This window comes from Rhinopithecus roxellana, chromosome 3 (assembly GCF_007565055.1).
Source record: "Rhinopithecus roxellana isolate Shanxi Qingling chromosome 3, ASM756505v1, whole genome shotgun sequence".
NCBI classification, from domain to species: domain Eukaryota; kingdom Metazoa; phylum Chordata; class Mammalia; order Primates; family Cercopithecidae; genus Rhinopithecus; species Rhinopithecus roxellana.
The window spans coordinates 148,173,093-148,196,959 of record NC_044551.1 but is presented as its reverse complement, the minus strand read 5'-3'; the positions used below and the strand labels follow the sequence as shown (position 1 = coordinate 148,196,959).

The following is a 23,867-nucleotide window of genomic DNA, read 5'->3' as shown; positions in this document are numbered from 1 at the left end:
ATCACGCCACTGCACTCCAGCCTGGGCGATAGAGTAAGACTCCATCTCAAAAATAAAATAAAATAAAATAACAATGAAGTCTTCTAATGCTATGGCAAGGTTTTGATAAATGTTTTTAAAACTTTTGTAAAACAAACTACAGGATTTTATTTAATTTCAGCCTGGGAAAAATCATTAGTTTTTAAACTCATTTACTCATACTGTTAAAATTCCATATCCCTTATTAGCATTCATAGGTTTTTGTCCATATTTACTGATATAGTAGTTAGAATTTTTAAACAAAATAAATTTAGATTACAACGTGGATAGAGTACTACCTGAACCTTGAGGATGCAATTTTTATATTATAATTCTACTTGCCATTATGTGGCAGTGACTATAAACAGTAGCCAGTGATCCCGTTTTAGTGATTTATAGGAAAATACTGCATCTAGAGGAGATAGGTTAAACTAGCCTGGAGAGTTTAAAAGTTAAAACATATAAAAATCAAACTTTCCTTTATGTCTATGCCTATTTTCAAAGAGAGACTAAAGATAGCATTAAGTTGTGGCTTTTAAATATTTTTAGAGTAACAATGTACTTGGAAGGCAGGCTCTGCAAACAGACTGCCAGAGTTTGCTTCTCTTCTCCATTCATCACCGTGTGACCTCTGGTAAGTGTCTGATCCTCTAGACTCATGTCCTCAGCCTTCAAGGAGGATGACAACAGTACTGAACCACAGACTGTTCATAAGGACTACTAGAAATAATTCATCTAAGGCATCCAAAACAGGGCTGTCAACTAACATCATCCATTTCTATTACTATTAACAAGATTACTTTGTAGCTTTCTGATAATTAAATGGAAAGGAGGTATTTTAAAAACTGTTTCTTGGCTGGGCACTGTGGCTTACGCCTGTAATCCTAAACACTTTGGGAGGCTGAGGCAGGTGGATCACCTGAGGTCAGGAGTTCGAGGTCGGCCTGGCCAACATGGCAAAACCTCGTCTCTACTAAAAATACAAAAATTAGCTGGACATACTGGTGGGCGCCTATTTTCTCAGCTACTTGGAAGGCTGAGGCGGGAGAATTGCTTGAACCCAAGGAGCATAGGTTGCAGTGAGCAGAGATCTTTAAAGCACAAAGTTTTCCTCAAAAACTGATAAGTTGATTAATACTAAGCTATATTTTTATACAAAGAATTTCCTGCCAGGCTTATGAATATTTCCCATAAGGAATCATTTCAAGGATTTGAACTAGAAAGAAAAGTCAGTTCCAATTACTTGAGAAGCTGAGGAAGAAGGATTGCTCGAGCCCAGGAGTTTGAGGCTATAGTGCACTATGATCATACTCGTGAATAGATTCTGCACTCTAGCCGGAGCAGCATAGCAAGACCTTGGATTGAAAGAAAAAGAAAAAAGAAAGAAAGAAAAAAGAGAGAAAGGAAGGAAGGAAGGAAGGAAGGAAGGAAGGAAGGAAAGAAAGAAAGAAAGAAAGAAAGAAAGAAAGAAAGAAAGAAAGAAAGAAAGAAAGAAAGAAAGAAAGAAAGAAAGAAAGAAAGAAAGAAAGAAGAAAGAGAGGAAGGAAGGAGAAAGAAGAGAAAGAGAAAAAAGAAAGAGAAAGAAAGAAAGAAAACAAGAAGAAAGAAGAAAAGAAACAAGAGAGAAGGAAGAAGAAAGAGAAAAAAGAAAAAAGAGAAAGAAAGAAGAAAGAAAAAGAAAGGAAAGAGAGAAAGAAAGAAGAAAGAAAAAGAAAGGAAAGAGAGAAAGAAAGAAAGAAAAGAAAAGAAAGCGAAAGAGGTTTTAATGCAAAAATAAAAATCACAATGGTGAAATGGTGGAGGGAATATATTCTTCATACTTATGCTTCATAACAGCCACGGATATCAGCCCCAATAATTACTGACCCCAAAGGACACCAATTTTAAAAATCACTCATTCTTCCACTTAGAATTTTTTAGTATAAGATCCGGAACCTTATATTCTTTCTGAGATACAGGAAAAAATTCCCAAATGACGTTGTTTCCTTTAATATTAATTTTAATAATTTAAAATGTTCTCAATAACATAAGTCCATATAAATAATTATTCATAAATAGATACCATATGTCAGTAAGCCAGTAACATATGAATCTACAGAAATAATTGTTCTATAGATGCAAGTGCCTTAGGAAGAATAACCTGAAGATACTTCTGTCAACTGGGGGTGAGGTTACTGTCTAAGTGAGACCTAGAACTGTAAGCCAGTCAGCAGGGATCCTTTCACCAATTCCACCATTTTTCATGTGGCCCAAGACAAAGCTCTCAATTTTGCTATGGCTGTGTATCCCTGTCTCTAACAATTAAATAAATATTTGCCACTTATTCCAATAACAGAGATACTGTGAGGATTCAAGAGGTAATATTTAAGAGCCATGATATGCTCATAAACATAAGGCATTATCCCTGATAAAGATGATGGTTGTTGCCCTGGCAGGCTCTATTGAAGACATATGGTGGATTGGTAGCATCAAGGGCGAGAAGGATAAGTCACCTCTGCAGCTCTAACGTGACCTCAGCCCAGGGACTGGAGTGGACAGAGCCAGTGGCCAGAGCAGGGTAGTGGCCCTACACATGAGGTTCCTGAAGGCCATCGATGAGAACAAAGCTCTCAGGTCACCTCTTGTCTCCAGGTTCCAGGATAGCTGGAGGTCAGCCCACGGAAGATTCATTTAGCACTGGACAGCTCCCAGCCCAGCCAGTCCTTCTTGATGATACCAGAAGAAGCTGACGACTGTCAACAATGGCCTTTGTTCATTCTTCCAGAAAAGCAACACTGAAACCATGCTAAGCCCTTCAAACTCTCTTAAATATTGAAAATACGAAAAAGAGCAGAGGAAATTTTTTAATCACTCACGTACCAGTATTTGGAAACAGTCACTTTTTTAAACATAATGTAAATAGGCTCCTCTGGTGCTGTGCATGACAAAATAGAAAACTTTTCATTTTCTGTCTTTTGTTTTAATCAGGATAAAATGTGAAATAAACTTCCTTAATTTTCACTTCAGGGTTTGCAGCTTAGGATTCCATTAATATATCCTTTTCCCCTTGGTTGTGCAGGGTCCTCGTTTGCAGTCAGTTCATTCTGCACTGATGTATATTTCATTGCCCAGGGCTTAATTTTGATTTATTGTCCATCCATAAATTAGAAAAATATGCTCTGGAATTCCATCCCGCTGAAAAGCTGTGCCTGATGTCAGGGGACTGGGTGATATTTAAGATGTCAGAAATACATATTGGATTAGTGTGCTTTGTTTCCCCACAACAGCAGGTGTTTAATCATAGCTGATGGCTGAAGTTAAATGCATTAGGACAGCAGCAGCCAAGAAGATGGAGTTTTTCTAAACCATACAAATTCCAGGATAAATAACTCAAAACTAATTGTGTGTCCACATCTTAGATACATTTTTATTTACTTAATACATTAAACAATGAAAATAGCCTCTGGCACTTAACTTCATGTTTAAGAGCCTGTACAAATATTTTATGTTAGTGAAGTGTTGGCTGTTTAAACATAATTACTATTTTCCTTACTGGCCCTCTGGTGGCTTTATATAAAACATTTCTTAAAGTAGAAAAGAATAAAGGCTGAAATCTCTCAGTAATTTGGGGATAAGGAATTTTCAGGGGTTGCTTTTTTTTTCTTAGTATGATTTGAATGCTTATATCTGCCTAAATGCCCATTTGCCATCATCCAAATGATACTTTACATACTTACTGACCAGGCATTTTCCTTTCCGCTCTTCGTAAAGTACAGGTTCTCGTTGCCATTATGTTTATATTAATTAGAGGTCTATGTGTATAGAAAAATGATCAGGCTTGGTGTGGAGCAATTTAGCTGGAGGCTGGAGAGAAGACGCTTAGGAGAGCAAACATTTTCAAGGTGCAACCGGTGACCTGTAACAAGCTGGGGAGATTCATGGCGAGAATCGTATATTTTGACACAACAGTGATTTGATTAAAAGAGAAAGTAATGGGTTTAAACAGTCGCTATGAGGATGTAGCCAGACTTTGGTAGCTTTTTGCAATTTACTTTACAGACCAGTGATGGAGCAGGAGACAGGACCTTTGCTACTGAAAAGGAAAGGCTACTTGGATTTGAAAACAAATATAAGCAAAATTGAGTGGCTGAAACTAGTTTTTTCCCTTCCAGCCTTGCTTTAACACACGTCTATGGAGGAGGCAGGGTAATACCAAGGCAAAAAAAAAATGTTAAGTTCATTTTGAGAATCAGATTAGAACTGGATTTAATTTTGCTTGGATATTTTTTTTAAAAAATTAGTTCTGGTGTCAGGCTCAGCTGAACCCGTCTGAAAAGAAAAGGGAAAATGTAATTCTCTGCATTTTGAGAAAAATTAGAATTTATATTAGAAAACTGAAATAGTTAATTTGTTCACTTAGATAAGCAGTTTGATTCCTCAAAATAGTTAACATCCCTAGGGTCAATGTAGCATCAAATTTAATTTTAATATAGTAGTTGGGAATACCACAGTGTGAGTTTGAATTTAACAGGTTAAAAAGAATTTTAATAAAACCTTAAGTTAACAAGTATAAGTTACAATACAATAGAATGATTCTATTAATGTAAGAATACAAGAGAAAACACAATGAAAGACATGCTGTGTATGTATATAGATCCTAGAATAACCATGACCCCCATAAAAAAGGATTTGAAAATGAACAGAACAGTGATTACCTCTGAGGAGGGGATTTTTAACTGTTTACTCTATATACTTTGGTGTTGTATGATTTTTATTATTATAATAATGATAATAATATAACATTATTATAATGTTTTGAGATACAACTTATATAAATTAATTTTCAAAGAGTTCCAGTAGCCAGGCGCGGTGGCTCACCCCTGTAATCCTAACACTTTGGGACGCCAAGGCAGGCGGATCATGAGGTCAGGAGATTGAGACCATCCTGGCCAACATGGTGAAATCCCGTCTCTACTAAAAATACAAAAATTAGCCAGGCACAGTGGCGTGTGCCTGTAATCCCAACTCCTCGGGAGGCTGAGACAGAAGAATCACTTGAACCTGGGAGGCAGAGGTTGCAGTGAGCTGAGATTGCGCCACTGCACTCCAGCCTGGCAACACAGTGGGACTCCATCTCAAAAAAAAAGAGTTCCAGTAAAGGCTTGTTTTTAAGGAAAAAAGAGGCCTATTCCCTATTTTGATACATAATTGTGCCTGAAAAGAAATCAGTCATGATTATTTTTGTTATAACTATGTGTTGAATGAGATAGTCATCACTGAATGTTGTTATAATAAACTACTTGAAAAAAAATTTTTTAAATTACAGTCCTGATAAGGTGTGCATGTAGAGCAAACTGTTAAAACAAATGTCTCTTGGTGCCTTAGTTTTCTCATTAGAAGCTGATTTCTTCTTCCTTCATCCCCCACCCTCTCTGACCATGTAGGTAGCTGCTTTAGTCATCAAGCATTTATTATAATAGGCAATTTGCTCCTTTAAAACAGCACTAAAAACATCAAGGTACTGAGACAGCTCTTTGTTTCAGAATTTCTTACAATAATATTCTAATTGATAAAATTTATGTTTTTCACAACTCTGATTTTTAAAGTGATAGTTTGGTGTTTTTGTTAAAAAAAAAGTTCTAAAATGAATTTCTCATTTGTTGACATCATTTCATACACTTTAATATCTTTTTTCTATTTTGCAACTGATATCGCAAAGTTCTTCAGCACTTCAAAGTTCTTCATTGTATTTTAGCCCAATGAGTGTAATATAACTGGGAGGAAAAAAGAGTAAATACGGGGACTTAAGACTCACTTTAAGCTGCTTCATATTCTCTCTGACACTTTTAGTCTGAGTGTTGGAGGTCAGGCTCCCCAGGAAATAGACTCTGAGATGAAGATTTCTTGCAAGAGGCTTACTGGAGGGTGCTCTCGGAGTTACCTATGAGCAGGGAGGGCAGGAAACAGGAATGGGTGGAAGGAGAAGTTGAGGCCATGTGGTCGCTTCAGCTGGTCTGCAGAGAGCTCAGGGGCCCAGATGATCTTGCAGAGTTGTTCCCCCTTTGACAGCCACTGGATGCAGGCTGACTCCTGGAAGGGAGTGCCACTTTTGGTAAGGCAGCTCTCTTTGGCATAGGACAATTCCTGGAGAGATATTTTGTTAAGAGCTTTCAGCAAACAACACTTCCAGCAGTTATAGGAATAAATGCCTTGGTCTTAAAGAGGGGCTCAGAGTGGTGCACCCCGTATCCACCACACCAAGTTTCCAGATCTCACTTTCTGCATTTCCAGTCACAAAGAACAATATTCTTTCAGTTGTGGCTAGAATATCTCTCCTAAACAAAGGGCAGAAGGGAGCAACATTCATTGTGGAAAACTATGAAAGGACCATAATTCCAAGGCATTTTTCATAAAGGAGGTTAAAAGTAGAAGAGGAAAAAACCCATCCCATTGTTATCAAGGAAGCAAGAAAGAGAATGACTTACCAGTTGACTCACACTAAAAATCTGAGATTTTGTTCCAAATTTGCTTGCTTCTCTCATACTGCATTGCCAGTGGTCCGGTTATTTCTTGCATTTGTATCACAGAAATAATTAACAACATCCTAAGAAGGGGCCTAGAGACTATTAAGTGTAATTTTCTATAGTGCATGACATAGTAAGTCTCATAGATGAATCCCATAAAGTAGTTGATATTTTGGTCAGTAAGGCAAGACTGGAGGACATCAGCCACTCATGATTGTTTTCCCGGTTTTCTGTTCCAAAGATACTTCGTTCCAAGAGGAGATAGTACATATGAAGTGAATTTACAGAGCAAATGGGGAAAGTGGGTTTTATCAAATGCTCAGGGACCAAGGAGGATGTCTTCTGGACAGGGAAGAGGATTGTCGACCTGTTCCCATCAACATATGGCAACTTGAACTCTGACTTTGCCTTGGCAGCCTGGAAATGAACTGGGCATATTCTGAAGCAAATGACACTAATTAAGATTTGCTTAGGTATGTGGGAAGGAGAAAATATAAATGTTTTAAAGAGCTTGTTCACAGAAATGTTTATTTAACCTGTAGTAGCCTAAGTAGAAAACACTTAAATCTTGAAAGGAAAATGCTTCACATGTTATGTATTCCTAATCCATCACAAAGAAAATGAGATTCCACAAACATTGCCAAAACAGTAGTCCTCCTCAGCCCGGGCATGGTGGCTCATGCCTGTAATCCCAGCACTTTGGAAGCCTGAGGCAGATGGATCACTAGGTCAGGAGATCGAGACCATCCTGGCTAACATGGTGAAACCCTGTCTCTACTAAATATGCACAAAATTAGCCGGGCGTGGTGGCGGGCGCCTGTAGCCCCAGCTACTTGGGAGGCTGAGGCAGAAGAATGGCGTGAACCTGGGAGGCAGAGCTTGCAGTGAGCCGAGATCACCCACTGCACTCCAGCCTGAGCAACAGAGCAAGACTCCCATCTCAAACAAACAAACAAACAAACAAAGTAACAGTAGTCCTCGTCCAGAGAGTCTTTTAAGGAGAACCCAACCCTTCCTGTTCTAACACATAGAAAAATGAAGGTACACAAAAGAAATATCTGTTCCTAAACATCTCCACAACATTAACACCCCAACCTACATGTTTGTAACCACATAAATGGTTTGATGGGGGCAGTAAATATGCAAATACTATATGGCAAAAAAAAAGTGCAGCGAATTGTTTACAATTCTTGTGCTGTGATTTCTATGTTTGTCCCCTCTAAAACTCATGCTGAAATGTAATTGTCATTGTGATGGTATTGGAACCTTAAAGAGGTGTTTAGGTCACAAGGACTCCACCTTCATGAATGGACTGTAACTGTTATCACGAGAGGCAGCTTGTTATCATGGGAGTGGGTTTGGCCCCTCTTGCACTCTCTCTCTACCCACCTTGCTTCTGTCATGTGATGTCTTCCACCATGTTATAGCACAGCAAGAAGGCCCTCGCCAGATACTGGCACCTTGATACTGGATTTCCCAGCCTCCACAATTGTGAGCAGATAAATTTCTGTTTATTATAAATCACCCAGCCTTACGTATTTGGTTATAGCAGCATAGAATGAACTAGTACACCTTGAAAGATCTAGGATTGGGTCTTGGAATCAATCATCCTTGAACTTGATATTGGAATCCCTCATTTTTGGTTTCTTTAAAGTTTATTTCTTGAAGATGGTTTGTGCGGTAAAAGTAAATTTGAAAAGATAAGTGATGAAAAGTAGGTAGAGGCAAAGAAGGAGAGATAGGGAGCAAGGAGGAAAATAAGCAAAGAAAAGTGATTACAATGAGATGGCCCAATGATCATTATAATAGCTCATATAAGTTGAGTGTTCTCTGAGATTTCCTTCTCTCAGGTGCACATGCATTACCTTAAATAATTCAAGCAATTAACTCTATGAAGTTGGTACTGTCCTTATCTCCATTTTTGCTGATGAGGAAGCTGAGGCTTGATGAGGCTAAGCAGCTGCGTAGCACAGATAGGAGGTGGTACCAACGAAACTGTAGCTCAAGAAGGCCACTTCTGTGTAAGAGCTTCATCTCCCTATGCATCTATAGACTCTGGAAGGGTAGGGCTAAAGAGTACTTCAAGATCCACAGACCATTCTACCCAGGTCTCTCCTACTGCAGGCAAGGAAACTGAGGCCCAGAGCAAAAGACAAGCCAGCTCTAAATTGCCTCTTTGGTTGTGTATGTTGTCTTCCAGAAAGATATGTAATTAAATGATAAATGATATTGTGGTCTGCAATAATTCTATTTGCCCTGGTAATAAATCATCAGGATGTGGAAATGTCCTAGGTTTTGTGACCAGACCCACAGTCTTTTCTGGTGCGGATGGCAGAACTAAGCACACTGACCTAGCTTGCTAAAGAATACATTTTGGATGCCCGGGTTCCCTTGAATGGGGTTTCTGGGGATCGGCTGAATCAGGGCCTAATTTGTCCTGGAGCTCTGAAGTCATTGTAAGCTGGAACAATGACAGCAGTCCCAGCCACCTACAGAGAAGACCTGATAATTCTATAAAGTCTGGGATTAATTTTTAGGATGACTCTTGATATTTCCAGGGGCCACAGCAACAACATGACTGTGTTAGTCATGCATTCATGGGATTAGAGCTGCCTCAGGCAGGGACTCAGATTATGGATGAGGCCAACCCCAAAAAGACCCTGGCCAGTTATTTTTATTTCTGGAGCAGGAACATTTGAAAATTTATAATTTATTCAATTATGGAACCAGTTTGCCCTATAACCTGCTTTACATCACCCAGAATGATTTCTGAGCTTGACAAGGGTAACTCTTGGTCAAAAACTTAAGTGGTGAGAGAAAACAGAATTACATTTTATGGCTTGACTGTTTCCATTCAAAGCCTGAGAAGCATTGCATATGCTAAACAAGGTCAGCTTTTCCTATTCCTCTCTTACAAGGGATCCTTAGCAACTCTGAAAAATCATCATGTATTTATTCATCAAACATTGATGCAACCTAAGGCTGGAGGAATTTACTTCGGTAACTGATTTGTAGTCACCCAGTGGTTTGGTGAGACATTCTGTGCTACAACTTATATATTCCGAGTCCAATATTTTACATCCTGAAAATATGCCAGCTCTGTCTCTTAAGCTTCATTGTTTCAAGATCATTTCCTGTTGCTAAGTTTCAAGCATCTGCCCTTTGCTTACTCCAGAAACATCCTGTGCTTTATGTAGAAAGAAGTCAGTAAGAGCAGTCACACTATCCTTCCTGCTTTGGAAAAACCCCAGGTCTCTCTGTTTAGACAGAGTCTCACTCTGTCACCCAGGCTGGCATGCAGTGGAGTGATCTCAGCTCACTGCAGCCTCTACCTCCCGAGTTCCAGTGATTCTCCTGCCTCAGCCTCCCAAGTAGCTGGGATTACAGGCTCCCACCACCATGCCCGGCTAATTTTTTTGTATTTTTAGTAGAGACGGGGTTTCATCATGTTGGCCAGGCTGTTCTTGAATTCCTGACCTCAGGTGATCCACCCACCTCAGCCTTCCAAAGTGCCAGGATTACAGGCATGACCCTGCCCAGCATGTGATGTTATTTTATATTGCTCAAATTTATATTGCCTTAAACAGACACAGAATGTTATATAGTGACATGACGTTGGACTGTGAAAATGACATAATGACTCCTATCTCGTGGTATTGTTGTGAAGCATAATAATATAAGTATACACTGCCTGGCATATACTAGATGCCCAATAAATAATAGCCACCATTATTATCAATTTTCTAAAAGATAAAGGATATTTGCAGAGAAGATGTTCTATAAAACACTCAACATAAGAGGATAGAAAAGCAGGTATAAATTGTAAATGAAACTTTTAGCTTAGACTTCCTTGGGCTGTGGACAAGCATCTCTAGGCTGTAGCCACCCACCTGGGTCCTGAAGAAAGTTCCATGGAGAGATGAATAGAAGTAAACGGCTTTTTTTTTTTTTTTTTTTTTTTGAGACGGAGTTTCATCTGTCACCCAGGCTGTAGTGCAATGGTGCGATCTCGGCTCACTGCAACCTCTGCTTCCCAGGTTCAAGTGATTCTCCTGCCTCAGTCTCCTAAGTAGCTGGAATTACAGGCACACGCCCCCATGCCTGGCTAATTTTTGTATATATATATATATTTTTTAATAGAGACGGGTTTTCACCATGTTGGCCAGTCTGGTCTCGAACTCCTGAACTCAGGTGATCCACCCACCTCAACCTCCCAAAGTAGTGGGATTACAGGCATGAGCCACTGTGCCCTGCCTGTAACGGGCTTCTAATGAGGAGGTGATTTCCCCAACTGTCCCAGCACCCTCCAAAACCAAAAATCAATCAAAACGCCCTCTCTACCACCCTTTCCTACCCCCTCACCCTGTTCTTGAGCAGAACTGAAGACACAGACTTTCGACTGTGCCCCCTAAACCAAAATGTTCCAAATCACAACTTCAGGGCTTCTAAATCGCAGCTCAAGACCCCATTGCCTCCCATACACTTCTGACTTATGTCGATGTTTGATGATTCTTTAAAAAGTGAGCTGCTGGCCGGGCGCGGTGGCTCAAGCCTGTAATCCCAGCACTTTGGGAGGCCGAGGCGGGCGGATCACAAGGTCAGGAGATCGAGACCATCCTGGCTAACACGGTGAAACCCCGTCTCTACTAAAAAGTACAAAAAACTAGCCGGGCGAGGTGGCGGGCGCCTGTAGTCCCAGCTACTCGGGAGGCTGAGGCAGGAGAATGGCGTGAACCCGGGAGGTGGAGCTTGCAGTGAGCTGAGATCCGGCCACTGCACTCCAGCCTGGGTGACAGAGCGAGACTCCGTCCCAAAAAAAAAAAAAAAAAAAAAAAAAAAAGTGAGCTGCTAAGTTCACATGACAGTTCTACCTCCTTTCTATAGTGATCACTTTCTGTAAGGCCTACAAAGATTTCAGCTCGCTTGTCAGCCCACTTAAGCAAAGCTGTATGGAAGATGCTCGGTTGCTTGTTTTAGTTCAACTGCACGTGTTTAAGAATAAATCCAGGCTAACACCCATTTCTAACAGGGAACTACAAAGAGTCATAGAAAATTGGGCATGCAATACGTAAAAGCTTAAACAAAAAGTAGAAGCTGTGGAAAGAAAAGTGGAAAAATAAAAACAGTTATGTTAAAATGGCAGGGTTGTGAAAAACTTCTTATAAAACATATTTAAATTTGGTACAATATTATTTTTAGAATTGACAAAATCCCAGCATTGAGAGTGGGGAACAGCAGTCTTCTAAAAAAAGACTTTTAAAATAAAAATCAGGCTGGGCATGGTGTCTCGCACCTGTAATTCCAACACTTTGGGAGGCCTAGGCGGGTGGATCGCTTGGGGTCAGGAGTTCAAGACCAGCCTGGCCAACGTGATGAAACCCTGTCTCGGCCGGGCGCGGTGGCTCAAGCCTGTAATCCCAGCACTTTGGGAGGCCGAGACGGGCGGATCACGAGGTCAGGAGATCGAGACCATCCTGGCTAACACGGTGAAACCCCGTCTCTACTAAAAAATACAAAAAACTAGCCGGGCGAGGTGGCAGGCGCCTGTAGTCCCAGCTACTCGGGAGGCTGAGGCAGGAGAATGGCGTGAACCCGGTAGGCGGAGCTTGCAGTGAGCTGAGATCCGGCCACTGCACTCCAGCCTGGGCGACAGAGCGAGACTCCGTCTCAAAAAAAAAAAAAAAAAAAAAAAAAAAAAAAAAAAAAAAGAAACCCTGTCTCTACCAAAAAAATACAAAAATTAGCTGGGTGTGGTGGCGCACACCTGTAATCCCAGCTACTCAGGAGGCTGAGGCAAGAGAATCGTTTGAACTCAGGTAGTGAAGGTTGCAGTGAGCCAAGATCATACTACTGCACTCCAGCCTTAGCAACAGTGTGAGATTCCATCTCAAAATAAATTAATTAATTAAATAAAAATCAAATGTTTCTGACAACGTAAAAGGAAGTGCCATTACAATGCACACTGCCTTATCTTTTCAGCTCTAAATATGCAATGATACACACATCAAACTAATGGGACTTTTCCTATATACACTAGAAAGTTAACATATTCCTATTATTACTAGTGACACAGCATTGGCAAAAGAGGCCTCTATCTCAGTTTTCCTTATTATAATAATTAATTATAACATTTTGACATGTGGGTGACAGAGAACTAGAAAGGAAAGCTTATGAATTCAAAGACAAAATTGGTATCTAAAAACATCTAGACAAGGCCGGGATAAAGGGTCATCTTCAACAAGAAGGCATTTAATAGGTACTAATGTAAAGCCCTAGACTTCAACATAAAAAATTATCTGCCTAAGTACAAAGGGCAAACATTTTTAGCCAGAACAAGTAGAATAGATTTAGGGTTTTTATTGATCACAAGTTGAGTAGAAGTAAACAATGTGTTAGGGCCGCCTTAAAGACTAAAGTAATTTAGTTTGCACTTCCAGAACCAGGAAAGTCACTAATTTCCTGCAATAACCAAATAAACTCAAAATTTGAATATAGTCTTCTTCAGACTTTGGATGAGCTGATTTTCCTCAGAGGATCCAGGTAAGGTTCTATCCTATTCTATGATTCTAGCCTTTCAATTTCTGCTGTACAAAAGGATTTAGAATTCAGAATGCATAGACTTGATAGAGGGTCTATGAATGGGTTTTAAGAGGCCTGCAAACCCTCTAATGTCATATGTAAAATGTTCTGCTCTCCATGAAATTCTAAAGCAAAGAATTTAGAAACCAATGTTCTAGACCAGCGAGTTTCAAAGGGGGTAGTGTCCACCCCAAAAAGGCAGTGCATTGTCACTCAAACAATTGTTCCAGGTCCTTCAGAACACATTCCAATGTTCCATCAGATATTCATGTAGGTGAAAAAGCCTTTGATAATTATCTTTAGCTCCACTTTTCATATGAGCACAAAGTGTTTTTACCTAGTTTTAATGTACATTAAATTTTCCAGGAATACAACTACCATGTACACAGTTTTGTCTGGAACCTGACCAAGAGTTGCTCACCATTTTGGAAAATCATGTTATGGACAACAATGCAATGTAGCTCTTGGGCTTTGTGTTCTCCCAACCATAGCTGTCACATTTGGATGATTTTACATGTGTGAAAGGCCTTATTTAGCCCTTATTTCATAATGTTGCGTATAAAGAAAAAGAATCAATAACAATCAACTGAAAGCTTTCTCTTAAATCAACATTTGTTATAAAGTGATGTAATCACCTATAATCCCAGCACTTTGGGAGGCTGAGCAGGAGGATCACTTGAGCTCAGGAGTTCAAGATTAGCCTGGGCAACATGGCAAAACCCCATCTTTACAAAAAAATACAAAAATTAACTGGGTGTGGCGGCACGTGCCTGTAGTCCCAGCTACTCAGGAGGCTCAGGTGGAAGGATCACTTGAGCCCACAAAGATCGAGGCTGCAGTGAGCCAAGATGACACCACTGCACTCCAGCCTGAGCAATAGAGAGCCTATCAAAAAAAAAAAAAAAAAAAGGCGTGAGATTATTTGATTACTTCATTCCTTAGTTGTCGTGATGGAGCATGTACCCACTGAAACATGTATTATACTATATTTTTGTTATGTTATACCTTACGTGTTCTTGTTTATAGTTAGGCCCTTATGTTTTTGCCTTTCTTTGTTTTCTTCCTTCTGTCTTCTCTTTTTCTAAGTCACATGTAGGATATATTATTCAATATTTTTATTTGGAATAGTAAAAGATATTACAACTTTCTTCTTTTTTTTTTTTTTTTTTTTTTTTTTGACACGATCTCACTTTGTTGCTCAGGCTGGAGTGCAATGGCATAATCACGTCTCGCTGCAGCCTTGACCTCTCAGGCTCAAGTGATCCTCCTGACTCAGCCTCCTGAGTAGCAGGGACTACAGGCTTGCGTCACTATGCCCAGCTAATTTTTGTATTTTTTGGGTAGAGACGGGATCTCACTGTTTTGCCCAGGCTGGTCTCGAACCCCTGGGCTCAAGAGATCCTCCCACTTTAGCCTCCCAAAGAGCTGGGATTACAGGCATGAGCCACCGCGCTGGGCATTAGGAAGGATTTATTATGTAATGAGGGTTGCTGGCACCCAACGCTGTTGAGAATCGCTGCTCAAGACACGTGTCCTCGAGTTTAATTTCCAAAATGTCCTGGAAACTGTTTTATGTTACTTCACTGTCAGAAGACCCAGCACTGGTATGCAAAGGGAGGTCTGAGAGCCTCAGAAACAACTTGTAAAACACACACACCCCAAACCACCCCTTCCTCTGGGGAAGAGGGTCCTTCTGCCTGACTCCCTGGAGGTGGCTCCCCGCCCAGGGCCCAGCTCTCTTCTGGACGCCACTTCCCCGGAGCTGGGGATCTGGGCTCCGCAACGGCTGCGAAGCTTCACCAATGTCGCAGGTCTAAGGCCACACTTGGTCCCAAACCCAGCGCCGGGACGGGCGCCCCGGCCTCCTCGGAGCTGCCATGGCCCCATGATTAGGGCCACGGTGGCCCCTGACTTTCTCTTATTAATTTTTTTTTAATTGTAAATCATTACTCAGCTCAGCTCAGTCACCAGGCAAACTGTATTTAATAAATTAGCTTAATCTATTCCGCAAGTGGTTTGTGAGTGCAGTGTTTCCTCTGGTTAAGGAAAACATTTATATTCTCTCTCCTTGCCCTGCGTTCCTGGGCTCCCGGAGTCGCTACCCTGGCCGGCCGCACCGGGAGGCCTGGAGCGGGAGGCTCTCTGCCCGCCGCTTGCGGGCACCCCCACCTCGGGCGGCCAGGAGGGCAGTTGGTGGCCGCGTGGCCTCTTTGTCCCCGTCAGCCCGAGGCGGCGCTGGTGCCCACCAGGCCTCCCCGTGGCCCAGCCCGCGCCTCCGCCCCGGGCCGCGCGCATTCCCCTCTTCCAGAGGGGCCTCTTTAACGGCTCCCCATGAAATAATCATTCATTATGTCACCAGGAGGGAAGAAAGGGAGTGTAAGTGTCTTGATGGGATTAGAGGAAACCCCCGCAGAGATGATTTAGGGGCCGTGATAATTCATTTAATAGGGGCCTGGGGCAAATTGCTAGACAGGGAAATGGAACTGAAGCAGCTCGAAAGGGCGCCCGCCAAGGCTGTGGCGGGGGAGCCGGCTTCATTAGCAATATTTAAGAGATTTCATTTAAGAATGAGTCATAAAATGCAGTACTATTTTATCCACTTGGTTTGGTGGCCTTTAGATTTCCTCTGCATGAATATTAAATTTGAAATGGCACTACAGCAACACAGTTTGGAAAGTGTTCTTTGAGCTGTTATTTGTATGGTTGGTTTAGTTTCTCGTTTGTTAACCTTTTAAAATGAATATCATTGAAAATGGATAACTGTACAACCAGAACTCGAAAAACATTAGGGGGAATATAATGCTTTAGAATAGGTTGTTACTAAACTGGGTAAAGGATTTAAGTTTTTATTGATCAAAACACAAAAGGCATAGAGAGCAAGTCAGTAAATGGCAAATTACTCTGACAATTCCCAATTTTCATGCAGATTTTGTGAAGCCGTCCCATTCAAAGCCACTCCCAGAGGCCCTGAGGAGACCACAAAGCTGAGAACACAGCGGGGACCTGCCCAGTGACACACTGAAGACTCAACACGATTCGGGAAAGCACTTTCAAAGAGTGTTTTTTCTTGGACAGATAACATTCCGTTTTGTTTCTGAGAGGCAAGGACAATCTCTAGTTCGATTGTAAAACTATTTCCTTCAAATGTACATTTTTATCTATGGAGAGTGGTGTTAACTGGGGTTTTACAAACCTAAGAAGTTCACATTTGGCAACAGTGATTGTTGCCATTACAACTACAATGTAAAAACCAGATTCTCTTTTTTTTTTTTTTTTTTTTTTGTATTTTTTTTTTTTAGTAGAGACGGGGTTTCACCGTGTTAGCCAGGATGGTCTCGATCTCCTGACCTCGTGATCCGCCCGTCTCGGCCTCCCAAAGTGCTGGGATTACAGGCTTGAGCTACCGCGCCCGGCCCAGATTCTCTTATGGTGTGCATCCTCCCCTCTTTGATTTCAAGGGTGACTTTCCCAAGCATATCTACCACTCACTTGGAAAGTCCGAGTTTGTAAACATTTTAGCAAATAGGTAACCTTCATTCCATTGTGGCCCACACATTTGCCTGAGCTGATATTCTCCCCCAAAACTCTTATATTTGCAAACTAAAACATTAACTCTTGATTCTTCCTCCCCGACCTTTTAAAAATAAAAATAGCTCTTCCAGATAGGCTGTATTCATTCTTTTTTGTTTTGTTTTTTTTTGTTTTGTTTTTTGTTTTTTTTAATCACAGCTGCACTCTGTTATTTTAACAAAACAACTGGCAGGTCTCTATTCACAGAGCTGCTTTAGCCACATAGGATACATAAGATGCATAATTAATATATTCTTTAAAAGACTCTCTTAATCAGAAAAGACACTAACTATATGTAAAATTATTCACTTATATTGGTTTATGCAATTTTCCACAGTGACAGTAAAGTTGGTAGCTAAACATGTTTTTATATATAACAAAACTAAGCAAACATCTTTTGTAAGGTATGCATTGTGAGGGTAGTATTAATATTTGTGTTTCTACTGTTTATATTCCACCATCCCCTAGTAAAGATGTTCTATTTTTTACAGAGTTGTAAACCACTTTGAAATATAGTGAGATGCTCTATTTTGAATAAAATAAGGTTACTAATGTACTAAATAGGCAGTGTCTGGACAAAAGCAAGCCTCACTGAAGGTGGGTTAGTTTCCTCTAGAGCCTGTCCCCAGTCCTGAGTTCTCAGGCTTTTCTCAGCGTTTCCCTGTAGGGCAAAGGAGCCAGGATTAGCCATGAGCAGTCATGGTCAATGTTCTGAGAAGTTCTGAGAAGGAAGCTCCTCTTCAGCAAAAGAACTTTCATTCTCTCCTTCTTCCTGTGAAAAGGCACTCTAAAGGTGACCAAGGCAACCCAAAGAAAGATACCTGTTTGCAACATCTATTTTTGCTTTTCAGAAATAGGATTTAGTTGCCAATTAGAAAGCCGGAAAGTAAAGAAGATCCCTGCACTGCCACTTAGAGTGATGATAGCCATACACTAGCAGAAACTGAAAGATTCATCGGAAAACAACCCCCACTCCTTGGCCTTGCATTTAAGTGTGAATGGGGCTGTGTGTCTACCCTGCCTTCTTGCTTTCCTTCCTTTACATGATTCCTACTATGTCCAAAGCACGCATACCCATACTGTTGAATCTTGGAGTAACTGACAGTGTCCTAATGATACCCTGGAATTTAAACAGTTCAAGCACAGTAGACACATTGTCACCAGACAGCCGGTGGTGGGAAACCAGTGTGTGTAGGATACAGGGATCACGCGGGAGCAGCCACAGAGTCAGTGATTGCTTTTTGCCTTCAGAGAGCCCAGCCTCTGCACACAGGCATCCACAGGCACAAAGCCACATCCTCATCAACAGAGGGGACAGGAATATGACATTCTGCACACAGCCAAACACCTCAGAGGACTGAGGTGCTGAGGACAAAATATTTAAAGTCAGTAAAGCTGGAAGTTGAGTGGGCAAAAGAGCATAAATACTTTTATAGACCCATTTTTCTAATAATAAATTCCAGGTTTTTTTCTCATTACCACAAACATACATATACAAAGGTAAAGAAAATATATAGGCCATTATTTAAGTTCTCTCCTTTTTCAGTTAATATTAATGTTTAAAACATTAAATACTATTTCTGAGGACCACATAATCTAAAAAAAGAAAGAAAAAAAAGAAGAAGAAGAAGAAAGCCTTTATGTGAATTAACCAGAAGAACTAGCACTCCCTAACAGCAGACAAATAGGCCTCTGCAACACTTTCTCACATCTTCCTCAGGGCAACCACAAAGGAACATCATTACCAACCACAGGAGACCACTGCTTTGGAAACCTGAAACCACAGCCTTTTCTTCATGTGGGCAAAGTACATCAACTCTGATTAAAATAAGCTTACACTGTAAATTGGCCTAAGCTTTGTGGAAAGTGGTTGGCAATAGGTATCAAAAGCCTTAAAAATGTTACTCTACTTAATTCATTAATTCCGTCTCTGGGACTAGCTCCTGGGGCAGTTATGTGAAATGCCAACAAAGGTTTATATAAAAGATGTGTATCTTTTATACTTATAATAGGAAAAAACAGGAAACCATACAAACATCCGATTATAGGAAATAGTGAAGTAAGTTCTAGGATCCTACAATGGAATTTAATAAACCCGTATTCAATTTTATACATACAGGATCCTCTAAACTATGTAAAACAAAACAGAGGAGAGAAAATGTTAACATGATTATCTCTGGGAGGTGAGTATTTTGGTTTTTGCCTCATATTTTGTAGATTTTCTATAATAAGGATGTATTACTTTTAATAATCGGTGAAATATATATATACATGTGTACATATTTTTACATAATATATCAATGTTGTACACATCTACAATTCATTAATTTCTTCAGTGTCTATAACATAATAAGCTGACAGGCAAACAAGGAATCTCAGAATCAAAATAAAATAAAAATCGCTTATATAATGTTTCCTTTAAATAACCACATTAAAATAAATTAGCACATATTTCTTTATTCTTGCCAAGCATTGCGTATCTACATATTTTCTTTTCTGTCCAATAAGTATTTCCTGTGTTGTTATCACTGTGATGTTCTTTTGTGAGCATATATAGGTTGAAAATATTCCATGTTCAGATTAGAAAAATCAAGCTGTCAGGTGAGAAGTCCACATTTCATCATGATCATCTGCAGCTCACATTTGGCACCCAATATATTTATTTTACCTACCTGGCCATACACAAATAATAGCACATGGCAAATTTGCAAAGACAGCCCTGCTTTCAGGCCATTGTATTATCTGCAAAAATCTGTTTTCAGCAGCAGACTATCCATAAATTTGACCCCCTGGCTCTTTTTTCTTTCTTTAACTAGGTCAAGTGGCTGTCCCCGTAGCACCATCAGTATATTTAATAAAAATCAAGTATATCGTGTGTTTGAAACATACATTATAAATAGATGTATAGATGGAGCAGATATTGAGAAAAGAAATGGTAAAGATTATGAATATTAAGATTTATATTAATCTATAAGCCTATTAAAGTACAGTAAAACCTGTCCTTCAGACCACCTTTTAAAAGATATCACCTCCCTGATGGGACCACTAAATTTCGGGCCAAATTATTTTCCCATAAAGAACAATGAAAAGAAAATGATTATATTAAGACTACTTCTACTATGGTTTCTTTTCATTGTTCCGCCAAAAATGATTCCAAACAGTAAAATAACATTGATTTTGACCTTGTTAATGAACCTGAAGAACTTCATGGAATACTCAAACACCAATTTCCATTTTTAACAGGAAAAAAGAGATGGGCCCTCCGCCTCACATTTTTGAAAACAGCAGCAGCAGGTAGGGATAATTTCATTGGTATTCTGCAGATGTAGCTTATCTTGATATTGCTAATGTTCCGTAAGATTTGTCATGTGGATTTTTCTTTGTGCCAAAAGCTGGAGATGATTGTGTGATTTGTAAAATATTGAAGAAGCCTTCAAACTGAGAGATTTATTGCATTTCTTTTTGGTTACAAAGATTCTCATATACAATATTACTGAAGTGATTTTCAGTTTTCCAAAATGCCACTCTCTCCAAGGGAACAACTTTCTCTCCTTTGGCCTTACAAGGACTCCCTGTGGCTTTGACCGGCTTTTCTTCCAAACAAGACTGCCATGTGATCCATGCTCCCCCCAATCTCTCGAGGAGGGCCCTGTTTCCCTTAATCAGGTTCTTCTTCAGCTCACTCATGTCAGTCAGAAACACCAGAGGCCCTACTCTCCTTGTGTGGTATTTCCAAGGTGTGCTTCCTAACAGTGCAAACCTCTGGAGTTGTCCGTTACAGCTTCCCAAGGATGCAATGTGCATCTGTTTAAGGGCAGAATGTGCTCACCCTATTGGGACACAGAGACACCCACTCAATGTCCATCCATCTATTTAAATAGGGCTTTTTTCCCCAATGGATAGAAGGAAGAATTAATCACATGTAGATATATTTTAAATTACTCATATTGTGCAAGGGACACATCGCAAAATTCACCAATACAAGGTAAACACGTGAGCAGTAACTGCCAATCATGCAGGCTCCTTTGGGAAGGCTTCGCTAGACTCCATACCCCTGGAGGGCAAGAACTATGTCCTGTGTGAGTTTGTGTGCCCAGCTTCAAACCAATGCCTGCCATCATCTCTCCCAGTAAGCCAGCGTGGATCTGAACTGAGTCGCCAGCTGTGCCCACCCCAGTTTGCCTCTTTCTTTAGCTGCAGGTCAGTGGACTCTCACCTGCTTGCTGTCATAGGCTGTCGGTGCTGAAAGGAGCCTTGGAGCACCAGCCCAGCCCTCTCGTCCCAGAGATAGGGTTACCAAAGTGTCAAGGATGCCCCAAGTAGAGTCAATACACATAACCATGAACATTATGGGCAAAAATCACATGTGTTTACTCCTGTTCCTAAAAAGAAGGCCGTGAAATAAAAAGTGGTGTGTGTTAGTTAATAGCCTAGGGCAGTAAGCCAGCTGGCTGTGGCTGTGTGATCTGACCTCAAAAGGAAAATATAAACATAACTTAGTTCTTCAAATGCTGGAGTGTCATAACAATACAGTTTCTCTTTTGAATCAGGATTTATAATTTTTTTTTCTGTTTGAGATGGAGAAAGCAAGGCACAGTGGACAGTGAGTGAGATGTGGCTTGTAATAACCTGGGTTTGAATTAGAGCTCCACCGTTTGCTTGCTGTGTGACCTTGGGCAAGTCACTTATCCTCTCAGCTTTTTCATCTGTAAAATGAGGACAAAAATACTGTGGGCCTTTGTGGGCTATTTGAAGAGCAAAGGACACTTGATAGTTCAATGTACTGTGTAAGACAAAAGTAAATTATTTACTTGAAAATGAATTTAAAAGCTATGGCCATACATATAAAGAAAAGAAACCACAGGTGAAGACGAATGCACACATTTTAATTTGGGTGTTCCTCACCTCTTTTGAGCAAGCTAACTGGGTGATCAGATGTATGACACGCCAGACGTCTGGGTATCAATTCAGCTGGAGCCACAGGATGTGACCTGCCAACTCTTCCTCCAGAGTCACCTCGCAACTGCCACTGCTCTCCTCCCATGGGGTACAAGGGCGTGTATGAGCCCAGAGGTCTCAGCGTGACTTTCTCCTTCTCTCCCTCCCCAGTTATCCTGCTGCTCATTGCTAGAGACACTAAGGAAGTTCATATCTATGAAGATGAGGGCAAGAATAGTCCAGATCCTAAGAAGAATCGTATGGCCTTCTTTCTGTTCCTTCAATGACAGGTTCCTTGTTGCTTCAAGACCTACTCAAAGAGGTGAGGTCTCTCCTTCCCTCCCGGGAGACTTTCTACATCTCTCCTCCCTCCAATTCATTTTTACTGGAGGTTAATAGATCACGCTTCTGAGCTTAACATTCATTCTTTTTACCTTATCAATTTGCTCCTTCTTTCCTCACCCCAACCTGCAGATGAAACAAGCAGCTTCACTCTTGCATCAAAACGAGGTAGAAAAGGACAGGAGAAAAAAGACCATTATTTTTGTCCCATTTTTGCTGCCTCCATGGGGACAGGGCTGGCTAATTTTGCATGCTTATTGCTAAAGTAGACAATGCTAGGCCCTGAGCACCCCCATTTCTGGACTGAAATCTGTCCTTCTCTGACACTGAAAAGACACTTTTCATTTTTACACATCTATTCAACAAACATTTATTGAGGGGTTATTTTGTGTTAGCACTGTGCTAGGTGTCAACGAAGTAAGCAATGTATGCTCCTTCTGAGGGCAAACACATCATGCATTTCTGCAGATGCCCTCTTGCTTGTTTTTGCACTTATCTAGTACTAAAGTCAGCCAAAGAATATTCTCTCTCCAGAGCAGATGCCTGGCACAATCTACTTTTGAGCCTGCACCTCCTCGAGACTCAAAAAATACCCTGGAAATTGGCAGGGTGTGGTGACTCACACCTGTAATCTCAGCACTTTGGGAGGCCGAGGCAGAAGGATTACTTGAGGCCTGGAGTTTGAGACCAGCCTGGTCAACAGAGGAAGATCCTGTCTTTAAAAAAAGTAAAAAATTAGCCAGGTGTGGGGGCACATGCCTATATATAGTCCTAGCTACTCAGGAGGCTGAGGCAGGAGGATGGATTAAGTCCAGGAGTTCAAGGCTACAGTGAGCTATGATCATGCCACTGAACTCCAGACTGGGTGACAGAGCAAGACCGTGTCTCTGAAAAACAAAAACTAAAAAAAAAAAAAAAAAAAAAAAAAAAAAAAAAAAAAAAATCAGTAAATAGAGTCTTAGAACTGCTGACTGGACAGGACACCAAATCGTCCTACCATATGAAACTCATGAGGAAATAAAGGATTCAAGAGTAAATGACTCCTCTGAAGCCACCAACAGTGGCCAATCTTATCTATCTTGAGTGGCTTAGGGGCTGGCCAGGGTGGAGGTCAAGGAATATCCTCAAGGACAGCTAGATGTCCTTTCCAGTCTGGAGATTCTAGGCAGACCAGAGGGAATGGTGGCGACCTGGCTGCCAGCTCTCTGGAGTCAGGAATCTGAAGCAATGTGAGCCCCCGCTGGTTCGTGCCACTGCCAGTGTTTGCCTACGCCATCACTATCAGCATCAAACTCACTCCCTGCTTTGTTAAGTGCTTTGGGATTTCTCAAGTAGAAAAGGTGCTATATAAAATCAATCACAGGAAACCCTGCTGCTGGCAGCTCAGAACAGCTACAGTAAGCGGTGTCCACTCAATCAATAGTCCCTCACCAAGAAGGGGAAAGAATACCGTTAAAAAGATGTGCTCTCAGAAAAACTTCCCTTTAAGTAAGGGGGGAGAATCCTACCTTACAAGGAGTGTATATATACAGAAAGCACACAATATATTGTTCCTCCATGACCAGTATTAAACATGATGGGAGAAGGAACTTACTGCTTACTACATACTTTTGCTTTTATTTTAACCATGCAGGAACACAAACTGATACACATTGAGCCTGAAAAACCTTGTAGGCCCCATGCAGGAAATGCTTATTGGATTCATTTGTAAAATGAAAATGGAATTAGCTCTAGGGCACTGGGGTAGAAAAAAAGTGATTTCTACAATTGGCTTGCCAAAGAATAATATGCATGTGTGTTAGTACATTTTCACACTACTATAAAGATACTACCTGAGCGTGGGTAATTTACAAAGAAAAGATGTTTAATTGGCTCACAGTTCCACAGGCTGTACAGGAAGCATGGCTGGGGAAGCCT

At 40.7% G+C, this 23,867-nt stretch overlaps 1 long non-coding RNA gene across 1 annotated transcript in view; it reads left to right on the top strand.

Annotated features, from left to right (window-relative positions):
• The window catches only part of LOC104656958, a 77,056-nt gene extending 60,793 nt beyond the window's left edge, over positions 1-16,263 (top strand). The window contains exon 2 of the long non-coding RNA XR_747205.2: positions 16,027-16,263. This is a non-coding gene — a long non-coding RNA (uncharacterized LOC104656958). The remainder of the gene's footprint in view (positions 1-16,026) is intronic.
• Positions 16,264-23,867: the final 7,604 nt, after the last annotated feature.